At 41.1% G+C, this 15,328-nt stretch overlaps 1 pseudogene; it reads left to right on the top strand.

Moving 5' to 3' along the window:
* Positions 1-287: 287 nt before the first annotated feature.
* On the top strand, positions 288-957 carry LOC120220295 (annotated as a pseudogene).
* The last annotated feature ends 14,371 nt before the right edge of the window (positions 958-15,328 follow it).

The raw sequence follows: 15,328 nt of genomic DNA, 5'->3' as shown, positions 1-15,328 counted from the left end.
CAACCCAGTGCCTGTTGCAAAGTATGTGCACAATAAATGCTAGCTATTTTTATGGTTGAATTCATAGACTATCCACGAGTTTGCAAGTAACAGAAACCTGTTTCAAACTTAACAGAACAAGAGCATTTATATCAAAATTTAACAGGGAACACACACACCCTAGAGAACGGGTAGGACATACATCTGACTCCCAGAGGAAGTCACTGCGGCTGGGACTGTTGCAGGGGACCAGAGCCAGTCACCTTCAGAATGTGGGCAAGGACCCAGCTGAGACCTCTTCCTCCTGAATGGCACAGCCCTTCAGGAAGGCTCGATTGAAAGGAACAAGGCAGGTCGAAACCTCCTGAAGAAACAGTCTGATACCATAATTCCCTGATTTCGACAGACCCTCAAGAAGATAACTGAGATGAAAACGTGATGGGAGGAGCTGCCTTTCACTTGCCAAGGCCACATTCTTGTCAGGAGACTTCCTCACAGTAATCCACAATGTAAAGGAAGCCCTCGAGTGAAGTTTCCGGCAAGGCTAATGTCACAGGTGAGACTTTGCCAGTATTTGAACATTACCATGAAGGAACTGACAGTTGCAAAATGACTGGTTTAGCCAGAGGTAGGGGACAATTCCTCTGAATTAAAAAGGAATAATGTCAAAGCAGTAGAAGTAGTGGTGGAAGTAGCTTCGCTGCAGACTTCCTTTGTTACTTTGGATGAAGCTATTAAGATAACCAACAGGCGTGTAAATGCCATTGAACATGCCCCATTCCCTGGACTGAATGTGCCCTTGCTTATATCATCACAGAGTTGGAGGTGAGGCAGTGAAACTTCTATAGTCTGAAGAAAATACAGAAGAGATTCTTCAGGAAAAATCTGAGCAGGACTTGGAGCAGCAGAGGGCAGCTGGAGAGATGATGGAGCTGCTAATCTGCTGAAGAGAAGGACAATAATCTTCTCTTTTCATAGCCTTTCCTGCTCTGCTTCATTCAGAAGCCCTCGCATGGAGCATCTGAATTCACAGTGTGTAACTTTGGTATGGGTGGCTATTTATTTTCTTGCCTGGGAATTTTACAGGTTGTAAAAATTTCCCCGGTGTCCATTTATGGGATTACTTTGTGGAATCATAATTCAGCAACCATTTATCACAGAAGAGATTGGCTAAACCGGCCCAAGAACTTGTAGACCTTCTTTTGCAGAGGTGTTACCCATCTCCATTTACATCTGTGCTACAGGCGATCTGCTTACCGGCATATCAGGAGATGGCCCGTGAGAAATAGCAGTGGCCTCAGAGCAACACATGTAGGCCAATGACCGCTGAAGGGCCCCTGGCTCCTGCACTCGCGCCCCCGGGCACTGTTATTGGAGGCTGCTGTAGCCACGCTCGTGTGAGCACAGTACTTCTCCCCTCCAGCTTTCTAAAAACCTTCACTTACTTTTTCCTTCATGACAGATCTCTGCCGTGTCTGTTCTGGAATCAGTTCTGCCAACTAAAATGTGACTATGGTATAAACATAACGTGATTTAGAAATGCGTTCTTCCTTTTTCTAGTTAGCTTATTGCTAAGAATAACAGTCATGTGCTTATGCTCAGATCTGCATGTGGGATTGTCTTCCAAAAAGAGCTTTCTCTGCAGACATGGAGGAAGTGGGCAGCCTCCCTGACCTCACACCTACTTCATATAACAGTGTTTTACAAATAAGCTTAATGAGACGATCGTTGAATTTTGGGGGCAGTAAAAAATATACGATTGCCAAAGGAAAAAAATGGGGCAAACGATGTGAAGAGACATTTCATCAATGAGAATATGCCAACAAATATACACATGAAAATTAGCGATAAGAGAAATACAATGTAAGACCACAATGAGATTAGAACAAGTAAAATTTTAAAAATGACAATATCAAATGCTGGTAATAATGAAGAGAAACTGGAACCCACATAGTCATAGCTGGTATGAATGTAAAAGGGCATAGCCACTCTAGAAGAGTCTAGTAGCTCTTTAAAACAAAAGAAAACAAAACTAAACAAAACATGCACTCACCATACAACCCAGCAATTGCATTCCTGGGCGTTATTCCCAAAGAAATGAAAACATGTTCACAAAAACAGTGTAGCGCACAAATGCTCAGAGCAGCTTTATTTGTAATAACCCCAAACTGTAAACAAACAGTGTGTCTCTGGAGAGGTGAATGGTTAAACAAATACGGTGGCTCCATACCACGGAACACTAGTCTGTGATAATAGTGAATAGACAATTGAGACATATAACAAGTTGGATGCATCCCAAGGACTTATGCTGAGTAAAACAAGTCAGTCTCAAAAGGCCACAAACTATATGATTTCACTTGTAGAATAATCTCAAATTTTGGAGGTGAAAAACAGATTGGTGGTTGCCAGGGATTAGGAGACATGGGAGGAGGTGTGGCTACATAGAGGTAGCAAGAAGAAGATGATTATGGAATGGACTAGTTCTGTATCTTGATGGCAAATGTACATGTGATAAAATGGCACACGTTAGGGGCGCTTGGGTAGCTCAGTCAGGTCATGATCTCATGAGTTGTGGGTTCAAGCCCTGCGTCGGACTCTGTGCTGATAGTTCAGAGCCTGGAGCCTGCTTCAGATCCTGTGTCTCCCTCTCTCTCTGCCCTTCCTGCTCACATTCTGTCTCTTTCAAAAATAAATAAATAGTAAAAAAAATTTTAATTAAAAAAGGCACATGTTACACCGATGTCAATTTCCTGGTTTGATATTGTACCATAGTTATGTAAATTGTAACCATGGAGGAAACAGTGAGAGATACATGGGACTTCTCTGTACTTGCAACTTCCTCTAGATCTAGAATTCTTTCAAAATTAAATGGTGGATTTGGGGTTTTGTTTTGTTTCATTTGTTTTAAGGCAAGAGGAGTGTCCGGGATATTTCATGGAACCCAAAGCAAGGAGTGTAACACCTTCTCCCAAAAATCAAGAACCAGGAAAGCAATCATGAATCAGAGTCTGCCTCCCTGTCTCTGTCTATATATCTGTCTGTCTATCTCTCTCTGTTTCTCTCTCTTGTCCCCATGTCTTTCCCCTCTCTGCAAAGCCACTTCCTTCTTTGTAGACTGCTGTCTCTGCTGCTCCATGCATGTGGCTTCCTCATAGCCATCAAGGACCCCATTGTCTTCCGGTGGAGCTGGTATCCTTTGTAGTTGGGCCACACAGGGAAATCCATTCTCTCTCTCTCTGATTCAATTTAAAATCCTCAAGAAAACAAAACCAACCAGCCCTATCAAGGCTGGGAGCCCGTGCCTCATGTCATGGTGGTGCGGTCACATCACACAACACAGACATGCCCGCCAAGGTGAACACCTTCACCTCCTCTCATGGAGGCCCTGATCCCACACAGCGCTTCTTTCTCCTCCAAGTCAACCTTGAGTTGGTCCTGTCCATAAAGGAAATGACAAAAATCCACCATCGTCTCCTATCTGATAGAGGACACTGGGAGAGAGACTGGGTAATTAGCATGAAGCTTCCGCTTAAATGTGGAGAAGGAGGCGAAATCCAGGACAGTATGTGTTGGTAGCTGGATATTGGACAAAGCTGAAGTTGTGGCCGTCGAATGCTGACTCCTGCAGGCCCCTGGTTATTCGGTGGAGTCACTCCACATTCTGCCCATTGGGGGATGTGGCCTTGTCCGGGGCCCTCCAGAACCACCCTGGGAGAAACTGGAGAGGAACTGGCTGAGGGACTGGAAGATCTTCGGAATGGGGCCTTTAGCTCCTGAGCTTGGGTCTGGGCTTGCCTCAGGGACTGAGAAACCCTGTAGAGTGGATTTTTGTGGCTCTCAAGACCTTGTGAGGCTTTTCTGGCAGCATAATGCCTGTAAAACTGCAAATGGCAGCCTGCTGATTTAACTTGGGGAGATTCGATTTGCTGGAAGCCTTTTCTAGACAGCTTGCTAAACTGGACAGCCAGAGGCGAGCCATGTCCGGGGAGTTTCAGTTTCATAGAAGGACACCTGAGGGCTGTGCTTGGCTTCTCTGCTCAATGTATTTCTATTTAGGGTGTACAAGGCAGTGGACACCGTCTGTTTTGCCTCATTAGCCCAGTGGAAAATCCCAAACCTGGTCCTAAATTATGCTTCATAGCAGCAGGCATCACCACCTCTACCCAGCAGGAGGGCACAGCAGACAGACTTGGAGAAAGCATGGAAGGCTCAGGGCTCCCAATGTCCCCCAGTGCATCCCTGGTGTCTTCTTTCCAAGTGCCATGACCTCCCTGTTTCATGACCAGCACACAGCATTTAGCTCTCAGTGTGGGCTGCTGCACGTGGTATGTGCTGCTGCTTGCTAAGTCCACTTTAAGAGTGGTCTTGGGTGGTCTCAGCTTTTATCCCATCAGCGCAGAGGATCCCAGGATCCCAGGAGCCCAGCAGCATAACTAACCTGTTTCTCCCCTCCACTGTAAGCTGGGCAGCCACGGACTGGTACATGCCTCCATACACCTCACTGAAGTCCCAGCTAGAGGCCAGCACAGTCAGACATCTTCCAACGTGGCCTTTCTAAGCCTGCTAGAGCTTCTGGCTCGGGAGGAAAATTGCCCAAGTTCCCAAAATACTGACCCTCATTTCACCAGATGCTGCGGTCTGTGCTCCACTCAACAGTCCTCCCTGTCCCGGGATGGTGGAATCCTTATTGTTTCCAAGCCCTAAAATGGCCATTTGAGGTGGTTGTATGCAACTTTATTTCCTGATGCCAGGTTGCAAACTTTTCAGAATTTTTTGGATTCAAATTAACAGGAAACTACTCCAAGTTACCTCATGCAAGTTTTTCAAGTTTTCAGGAAAGTCACATGAAACCAACAATATGGGAGAGCTGGACTGAACTGGGGAGGGAAGCCAAAAGAATCTGAGCAGCCTCCCTCCTTCCCCTTTCTCCCTCCCCCTCCCTCGCTCTCTCTCCCTTCCTCCTTCAGTGCCTCTGCCCCTCTCTCCCTGCTTCCCCTCTCTTTACAAGGATGTGCTTCCTGCCCCTCGAACCACATGCTCACTCCTGTCCACATCTGCATCTATATCCAAGGCTATTTCCTTCTGTCTCCATGACAGACCCTGCTTTCTGAGCACTGGCCATCTTATGTTTCCTGAGATGAGAGACAAGTTAGCCCTTCTTTCAATCCCAGTTTCAAATATTCAAGCAAAAGAATCCATCTGGCTGGTTTCATCTGGCCCGGTTTCAATCAGGCATGCATGTCTGATGTCAAGGATCTGGGCCAGGGGCTGGGTTGAATAGCATGAATCTGCATGGGTACCATTCTCAGGGTGTGGCCTCGAGGAGAGCTGAGCAGACATTCCACATGGGTACTCCATCAGCATCAGCGACCAATCATAAAACAGCAATATGTGCTCACTGCAAAAAACATTTTAGGACAAATGGTAATTGCCAATGGCAGAGCATTTACATTGGATTAAGCAAAAAAGAAAAAAGCCAGGGACAGGAGAATATTTGCTTTGTGCCTATCTTGGCCCCTAGCACTAGAGCTAGTTCTACCCCCAGTGCAGAATTCCCAGGGGCTGAACTCCTTACCGAGATGCCTCCTCTGGCGATCACAGCAGGGAGCTAACAAATGCACTCTTAACAGAGGCTGTCAGAAGGGCTGGGGGCTGGGAGAGGAGGGGCTACCAGCCAGGAATCCAGTTCTGCCTGCTGCATGCTTTTCTGTACATGGAAGGTGCTGGAGCCAGGGAGATGGATTCATCTCTGGAGTCATCCTGGCACACTGCCTCCCGATCCCACTCAGGAATGTAGGGGCTGGGGAGAGGCGGGATGGGAGGGCTGCAACCAGTATCTCCCCTACAGAATTTAGACTAAAGGGACACTAAAGGGAAGACTGTAAAAGTAGGTTACAAAGAACGGCAGAAAAGGAAGAAATACATACAACCTTGCCAAGATGACAAAAAGCCATGATGAATTTCATTCATGTCGTTTAGAATCCACATCATGTTGCTCAACATCTTCGAAAACATTAGATTGATGAGTAGTCCAAATTCAAGCAAAGTAATCTTGAAGATGTATTAGCTCATGAAAAATCAATTTGTATCCAGATTCAAGGAAATTAGAAATATGCTTAAACAGAATGCCAATAACATATTTATATTCTAGCAAAATAAATAAGACATCAAAGGAAAATGGAAACAGACAAACTGGAGGAAAGGCAACAGAGAAGGAGGCAGAGATTTTGAGCTAATTGGAAACTATAATCAGAAAGATTATATTTCAGTGTGTTTACTTTCCAGAGAGAATAAATACTGGTTTGGGAACAACTCACATTTTAAACTGACTTTCTTATTTTCTAGCAAGAAATTGGCTTTTTCTTATCTAGGCAGATTTTTTTTTCTTGATTAAACCTGAATTGTAATGTACATTTGCACTTACATGAAGCTCGAAGAAAGACAAATCTCATTTGTGGTGGGTTTATATATTTGTCAAAACTCACAGAACTTAAAATGAGTTTATTTTATTGTTGGTAAATCATACCTAAATAAATCTGTTTAAACAACACTGTACGGGAGTGGCAAAAAAAAAATTATTATAAAGAATAGCCTCTTCCCCCAAGGCAGGGGTACTGGGGAGTTTTTATCCTCCTGGAATCAAATGGGTGTGGTCCTTCTCTCTCCACAAAGGAAACTCAACAGAGACTCTCTAAAGAGTAATGGTGATGGGGCTTGCATTTGGATATGGGAAGAGGGTTGGGGGTAGGGGTGAGGAGGGCATTTCAGGCTGAGAGGTCAGTACGTGTAAGGCATTGGCTTTCTTGAGTGGTGTATTCAGTGAACTAATAATACAATCAAAATGCAGTTGGAGTGCCTGGGTGGCTCAGTGAGTTTGAGCGTCTGACTCTTGATCTCGACTCAGGTCATAATCTCATGGTTCATGAGTTCCAGGCCTGAATGGGGCTCTGTGCTGACAGTGAGGCTCCTGCTTGGGATTCTCTCTCTCCCTCTCTCTGACAGAGAATGAGCTGGCTTAGGAAATCCCAATCTTTGCACAAGAACTTCGTCACAGCACTTGATGCAAGGGGTTCCTAGATGTTCTCTCAGGGGGAGAAAGGTGAGGGAATTCAAGCTCCCAGCGTGTAAGATGAGAGGGTTGGGCTGGATCACACCTCAGACCCTTTCCCAGGGCTGTCACTGTGGATCCTAACAAGTCCAGAAGGAAAGAAGAAAGGAAGACAGTGCACTGTCTCTATCTGCTCCCTTCTTTCCTTTGACTGGGTGGTACATTTCAACAAAACACATGTTTGGGATTAATCCAGCAGGCTGTGAGCTCAGAATGTCCCAGAAACATCCTGAGAAGAGGGCAGCAGAAAAGAAGGAAACTTTTGGGTATAGAGGCAGTAGATGGGTTCATTCCAAGGCAACAGAAACTACTTTATGGGTTATGCGTTTCAAGTTGTGAACAACCATTCCCCAGATGAGCTGTTTAGAAATCTGTCATAATTTAAGGTCTGCCTTCATAGATTCTGAAGAAGACTAGAAAGGAGGACACAGAGGAGCCCAACAGGCCAAAGGGAATAGGGCCCATCTCAGAGGTCTGGCACAGAAGGACTTACTATCATTTTCCCTAACAGAGCTGATCTGGAAATGGAGAGATTGGAAGCCACTTGTCAGCTCCATGTTAAATGTTAAAAAAAAAAAAGCAAACAAACAAAAAACATCACAAGCCACCTCTGGGCATTTACCTCAACCCGAATCAGCTCATCATATTTGGCTTCCTTCAGCCTGTGGGCATGCACTCTCCACCACAGTGAGAGCTGTCCCTGGGAGAAGGACTCAAGTCACATAAAGCATGATATCATCCTGGCTGCTGAGACTCTGAGGACTCCAATGATGCCCTCAGCTCCTCAGAGATGACACCAGGCAAGTCCCTCCAAGGACCGTGAGTGGCTGTGGTTCTTTAAGTAATGAGCATCACAGCTGTGAAAGCCAAGCCATTATTGTCATTCTTTCCTTATACAGAAAATAACCTCACTGGGCTAGCGGCTGGGAAAAAGGAAAAGGGGGAAACACTCTCCTGGTCATAACTTGACCTTCCTTAGAACCATCACTGGCTCCCCAGAACCTACAGGAAAAAATCCAAAGTTCTCTGTGTGTGTCCCAAGGGCCTTCCTGCCTTCTTTGCACACACTATTCTCTCCTCCTTCACCTCACCCCTGACACGCACAACACCCTACACACAGAACACTTTTCAAGCTACAACAAAATACAGTTGGCTCCCCAAAGATGTCACACAATTTCTAGCTACTAATCTTTGAATATACTGTCCTTCCTCATGGCTGCAGTGACTTCCACCATCTCTCTGTCTGGCTACCTCCTATTTATCTTTCAAATCCTAGCACAGCTGTCATCCCCTCTGGGTGGCTTTCTCTGACTCAGGAAACAATCGTTCTCACTCCTGTATTTCCTAAAGCACCTGATAGAGACAATGATATAGAACAGCTAACTTGAGAGCTGAATATGAATCTAGAATTTTTAAAGTGGAACCCACAGGGAGAGTGGAATTCTTAAAATATAGGAAGCATAAGGTAACATTTCAAATACAGAAGTATGAACATGGAAAAGATATTTTGAATGTGGGTGGAGGTTTTACTGTAGTTGTCATTTTACATCATTGTATAGCCACCCTGCTGCTTTGCAGGCTTAGAATTTTGTTTTCTAATTTAAAAATACATGTTTATTGTAGCAATGTTTTAAAATATGGATTTACATGGGGCACCTGGGTGGCTTAGTTGGTTAAGTGGCCGACTTCAGCTCAGGTCATGATCTAAGAGTTTGTGAGTTCGAGTCCCGCGTCAGGCTCTGTGCTGACAGCTCAGAGCCTGCTTCGGATTCTCTGTCTCCCTCTCTCTCTGACCCTCCCCCATTCACACTCTGTGTGTGTCTCTCTCTCAAAATAAATAAATAAATAATAAAAAATGGATTTACAAAATTAGAATACTAAGATTGTTTATAATCCTTGCTCCTAGTTACCTTTGCATAAATAGAGAACAGTGCACCACCCTAGAGACTGTTGAGCACCCAACTTGTTCCTAATGTGGTCAGCTGCACAAAATGCAAGCAAAGACACTTCAGTGCAGAAGCAAATTCCCCATTATGACTAATGAGGGTTCTGGTTCCCTCTTAATCATCCCATCCCAGGCTTTTGGTTCTCTGAACTGGGAAAGAATACATATGGCAAATGAAAATGTTTCTTTTCCTGTTCCATATTGGCCTGAGTGTTATAGAACTATACTAAAGTCCAATTTTTACTCCTTCATGTATTGTAAATTCAAGTCCTTTGTTGGATTATGTTTTACAAATATCTTCTCTCTGTTGCATGTATGATTACTTTCTTAATGACTTGGTGAACAAAACTTCTTAATTAGTCAAGTTCATCAGTCCTTTGATTATAGTTAAATATTTGTGTATGTCCTGTTTATTTCCCGCATCAAGGTCTTAAAAATATTCACTTATTTTATCTTTCACATTTGAAAGAACTTTTTGCTTTTTACATTTGACTCCAAAATCTACCCAATGTTTTTTATAAATCATGTGAAATTTTGACTGAAATTGTTTTGCATCTATAGGCCAATTGGGGTAGAACTGACAGCCTAGCAATTTTGATTGACTATTCCAATCCATGAACATGGTATATTTGTCATTTATTTAGATCTTCAATATTTTCAAAAGCTTTTTTAAATCATAGAGATTTGTATTTATTTTTTTAAGTTTCAAAACGTTTTGTAATTTTGTGTAGAGTCTTCAAAATACTTTGTTATATTTATTCCTAAATATTTAATTTTTCAATATTACTGAAAAAAGTCTTTTGTTGAAATGCCTTTTAATTTCAAATGCTAGTTTCTTGCCAACCTCATTTATTAATAATTTATGTGTAAATTGTTTTGATTTAACTACACACATAATTGTATCACCCACAAATACTGAGTCTTATTTTTTCATTTTCAATCCTTATACCCTTTATTTCTTTATCGTGCCTTATCCCATTGTCTAGGGCCTCCAAAAAGATACCGAAGAGAAGCAATAATTGTGAACATCTTTGTCTTGTTCCTGACTTCAGGAAAAAAAGCTTTCAACATCTTCTCATTAAGTGTGTGTTTTCAGGGCCCCCGGGTGGCTTAGTCAGTTAAGCATCCAACCCTTGATTTCAGCTCAGGTTGTGATCTCGCTGTTCATGAGTTCAAGTCCCATGTCTGTGCTGACAGCTCAGGGCCTGGAGCTTGCTTTGGATTCTGTGTCTCCCTTTCTTTTTACCCCTCCCCCATTTGCACTCAATCTCTGTCTCTCAAAAATGAATAAGTGTTAAAAAAATTTTTTTTAAATAAAAATAAAAGGAAGAAAATCACAGATTTGATAGTTACATGTAAAGATAGTTACTGTAGTATGATTTGTAATAGCAAATATTAGGAAAAAAACTTAATTTTTTTCAAAACTGATGTGGTAAGTAAATTATAAATTTCGTCCAATGGGACAATATACAGCTCTTAAAAAGGAAAAACGTAACTCTTGTGTGTTATATAAGATAAAATCTTCAAAATATGTTTTTGAAAAGCAAGATGAAGATATTTAGAGTCTGTGACTACTTTATAGTTAAAAGAAAGAATGTGCTTTTGTTATTTTAGTATGTCTCTGGAAAGATCCCTAATAAACCAGTAATGGCGCTTGCCTATGGGAAGAGGATGTAGATGGATTGGGACAGAGAAGAGAGAGGAAGTTAACTTGTACTGTCTTCCTTTTGAATTTTGCATTTGTACCCAAGTGAATACTACTAATTTGTAAATGTTTGATAAAGAAATTTTAATAGTTTTATCTAAAACTTAAATTGAGCTAAAATAATAAAAATTTAAAATTTAATGAAGAACAGAATAATTGAATTGAGTTGACTAATAGTCAAAGAATTACCTCCAATAATGGCTCTGGTTCTTTAAACTTTCAGGAACTTACTCCATAAACTATTTCACAGCAAAGAAAAAACAGGAAAGTTGTCCAGACCCACTACAAAAGTACCTGAACACAGAAACAAAAGCCTGACAAAATAGCATAATAAAGGAAAACTATACATCTTCTATGTCTTGATGAAAAGAAAGTACTGTCAAGTGGAAATTAGATATCTTGCAAATGGATTAGAAAAAGACACTCTGACATAAAAATGGGCGAAGAAGACAGATAATTTAGAAAAGAAATATAAAAGGCTATTGAGTACATAAAAACATGGTTAACATCATTAATAACGAAGGAAAGAAATTAAGAGACTCATGAGCTCTCATTTTGTACTAGATTATCAAAGATGTAAGAGATTGAAAACCTACAAGTTTGTTAAGTGTGTAAAGAACTGGACATTCCCGTATACTGTTTACATTTCTGGAAAGCAATCTGAGAACATATACTTTAATGTTGAGACAGGAATTTCACTTCTAGGAATGTATCCTAACGAATTCAGTGGACAAGTGTCCTACAATGCAATGTATATACAATAGTTTACTACAGCATTTTTTAAAAAATATTTGCCTGGGTACTTTTAAAATAAATTATTCTATGTACATAAAAGAATGTACATAGTACATTGCAGCCAGTAAAAATAATAGCATAGATTTATAGAGTGGTGCATTTATGGAACGTCCATTAAGTTGAAAAGTTTTGCAGCTATTCAATACTGTGCATTTGGGGACTATTTAATAACAAAGGAAAAGTCTCACAGCAAGTGAATTTGAAAAGCTACAAAATATGTAGTGTGAGTTAATTTCCATAAAATCTCACACTTCTGAGTTTAAAAATACAGGAAGAAACTATATCGAAATGTTTAAGAGGTGGTGGAATTTGGGATGATTCTACAATTTTCTGAATAAAAATACTTTTATGCCTTAAAAGATTGCATCTATACCTATATCTACAAAACCTGGCATTATCTGTTCTTACTGCTCATTTCCAATTCCACTTCCTCACTCCCTTACCCTGGCAAAGAGTAGCCAAAAAACATGAGTGGCCCTGTTTTTGCAGGCTCCTTTGGTTTAGGAAGAGTTAATTATCTCTTTAATTAATTCCTTAGCCTGGGCGGCTCAACTGACTTCAGATTGGCTGATGGTGACATCATGCCAGTAGCAGGAGCCAATAGCAGCGTCCCTGCTTAAGAAGTGTCCCCAAGACCCGGATGCCTTAAAGAGGCAGCTCGGCTGACGGCTGACTTTAACACGGTCCGCGCTGCTGGTTGAGCACCGTGGCCCCGCCCTGTAGAACCAGAAGTGCTTGGTGTGCCAGCTCGCGCCACGCTGGGGTCTTCAAGTCAGCGGGCTCTGCCCATTGTGTGTCAGCTCTTTCGAGTGTTCAGACTTAACGTTTTTTGTTTTTGTTTTGTTTTGTTTTGTTTTCTGGACACCTATGCCCCCTTGGATTCATGAGTCTATGTGATTGTTTTCATTTGTCCCGATGTTATTATCAATCCTCTCTGGGGATCCAGTCCTGCCTTTGTGCTCCCTCTCTTGTCTGTTCAGGCTGCCCTCTCTTAGCCTTACAGTCCAGCAAATAAAACCCTGCGTCAGGGGCGCCAGTCACCATTGAATAGTTGCCTCTAAACGACCCTTATTTCCTGTCTCCCTTTCCGATTTTAAGTGTAATGCTTTCTCTTTTTAGAAAAAAAGAAGGAAGCACAATGAGAGAGGAGGAGGAAGAAAACAAAAGTCACATGTAAACATATCAAAGATACCCATTGTTCACAATATCAGGTTCGTGTCAAAAATATGACAGATTTACAAATTTGGAATTGCACTACTTATAGTTTGCTTTTTTTTTTTAACTTTGACTTTTGTCAGGTATCATTTCTGCATATCTAAATATTGTTGGGGGGATACATTTTTTAGTTGTTTTGATTTTTAGTGACTTCATAGTATTCCAGCATATGAAATAATTTATTTTTATGCCCCTTCTTTTGTATATTTAGATTATTTCCAACTATCCTCTGTTTAAAATAATTCTGTGATAAAGAAGGAGACTTTGTACATAATTTCTTGTCCCAATATCTGAATTTCCTGGAGATGGCAATCCTAGGGATATGATCACTTTAAAGATTTGTTTGCTCCCCTTGGGGTGCCTGGGTAGCTCCGTGGATTAAGTGTCTGACTCATGATTTTGGCTTGAGTCATTATCTCACCGTTCATGAGCCTCTCCCCACCACATCGGGCTCTGCACTGACAGTGCAGAGCCAGCTTGGGATTCTCTCTCTCTCTCTCTCTCTGCTCCTCCTCTGCTTGCTCTCTCTCTTTCTCAAAGTAAATAAATAAATAAATAAAAATAAATAAATAAGATTTCCCCTCCAAATATTTTGATTAACCTTGCTTGTTATTCCAAATTAAATTAAAACCACTTTATTTAATTTCAAGACCAAATCATGGGTATTTTTATTTATGATTGCATATTCTTGTCAATTTTAAAAATTCAGTAAAATTTTTAAAATTTTAAAAATTTAATTCAAGGGGCGCCCGGGTGGCTTAGTCGGTTAAGCGTCTGACTTTCGCTTAGGTCAGGATCTCGCGGTTCGTGGGTTCGAGCCCCTCGTCGGGCTCTGTGCTGACTGCCAGCTCAGAGCCTGGAGCCTATTTCAGAGTCTGTGTCTCCCTCTCTCTCTGACCCTCCCCTGCTCACGCTGTCTCTCTCTCTCCTAGAAATAAATAAAAATATTAAAAAAAAATAAAATTTAATTCAAGAGGCGGTTTTATGCTTTAGTTAATTTTGTGAAATGGAATCATACTTCTGTCATATTTCCTAGGTGGATATTGCTGGCAAAAAAAAAAAAAGGTGTTGGTTTTTATAAGCTAATGTCACTTGGATTCACAGCTTTTAGTTGATTTTCTTGGGTCTGTAGGTAATTATTATGCAGCAAGCTTGCAGTGTATGTCCAACCGCTTGTCGTAGATGTTGATGCTTTTGTTGGTGTGAAGTATCCCTTTAAATTTGTCCTTTTTCTCTGAATCTCTGTGTTCAGTCCTGTTTTCTTTCTATTTGGGAGTAACCAGACTCCTTGCTACTGTGGTTCATTTTCTCATTCTGAGATGTGTTTTTTTTTAATAAAATTTTTTAATGTTTTTATTTATTTCTCAGAGAGAGAGAGAGAGAGAGACAGCGTGAGCAGAGGAGGGAGGGAGGGAGAGAGAGAGAGAGAGAGAGATACAGAATCTGAAGCAGGCTCCAGGCTCCAAGCTAGCTGTCAGCACAGAGCCTGATGTGGGGCTCGAACCCACGAACTGTGAGATCATGACCTGAGTCGAAGACGGAAGCTTAATGGACTGAGCCACCCAAGCGCCCCGAGGTGTGTTTTTAATAAGCAGTTGATTGCAGTTTTTACAATATTATTTGCAAATCTTAACTTTTTAATAGGAATATATTTGTTGACTTAGTGACTATTATATTGAATTTTATGGCTTCTTGTTCCCTTTGTTTGCATTTTTCCTGCATGCACTATCTTTTTTTCTTTCCTATTTGTTCATTCTTTGGAAGGAATATGTGCTGTTTTAAAAGTCCCCTAGTGTTTGGGGTACGTGGGTGGCTCAGTTGGTTGAGCGTCCAACTTCAGCTCAGGGCATGATTTCATGGTTCATGGATTCAAGCCCCACATGGAGCCCCACCTTGGACCACATATATATACATACTTACTTCAATATCAAAAGTACAGAATAAAACAATATATTATCTTAGTTCTGTTCTTTCCCACTCCTTTTCCTCATGTGAGGATTTAGGAAACTTTACTTCTCTTGCCTCCAATTTTCTGGATTTGGCTAATATAACCTACAGTTGTATAATCAGATTCTTGTTAAATTGCATTTAACACTATAGATTATCTCTTCCAGGAATAATTTTTGACATTTGCAACCTAATCCATCTTCAACAAAATTACATAATCATTCAAGCAGGCAGGGTGTATGGGTCATATATTTTCTGAATCCTTACATTTCTGAAAATGTCAGTTTTTACCTTCATGCAATGTGTGTGGGTATAAAATTCTCAAACAATTCAGAATTTGCTCAAGATTCTATATATACTATCCCATTATTTTTCTTTTGGTAACACAGGGTGATTTTGATTTGTACATAACTGGGTGCTTGTTGGGTTGTTTTCCTTTGGACTCATGGATATTTAGAAGAATTTATTTTATATCCTACAAAGCACTTGCCATGAATTTATCCAGAATGTGATACACACTTTCAGTCTCAAGTTACACCAGTCATTTAATTATAATTTGTTCTGATTTTTTTCCTATAATTCTTAAGTTGGATTTTATTTTCTGTCCTCTACATCTTTATTTCCTTTTCTCTCA

This window comes from Hyaena hyaena, unplaced genomic scaffold (assembly GCF_003009895.1).
Source record: "Hyaena hyaena isolate Hyena2069 unplaced genomic scaffold, ASM300989v1 scaffold_682, whole genome shotgun sequence".
In the NCBI taxonomy this organism is placed as follows: domain Eukaryota; kingdom Metazoa; phylum Chordata; class Mammalia; order Carnivora; family Hyaenidae; genus Hyaena; species Hyaena hyaena.
The sequence above is the reverse complement of the archived record's forward strand: the minus strand, read 5'-3'. Positions and strand labels throughout refer to the sequence as shown.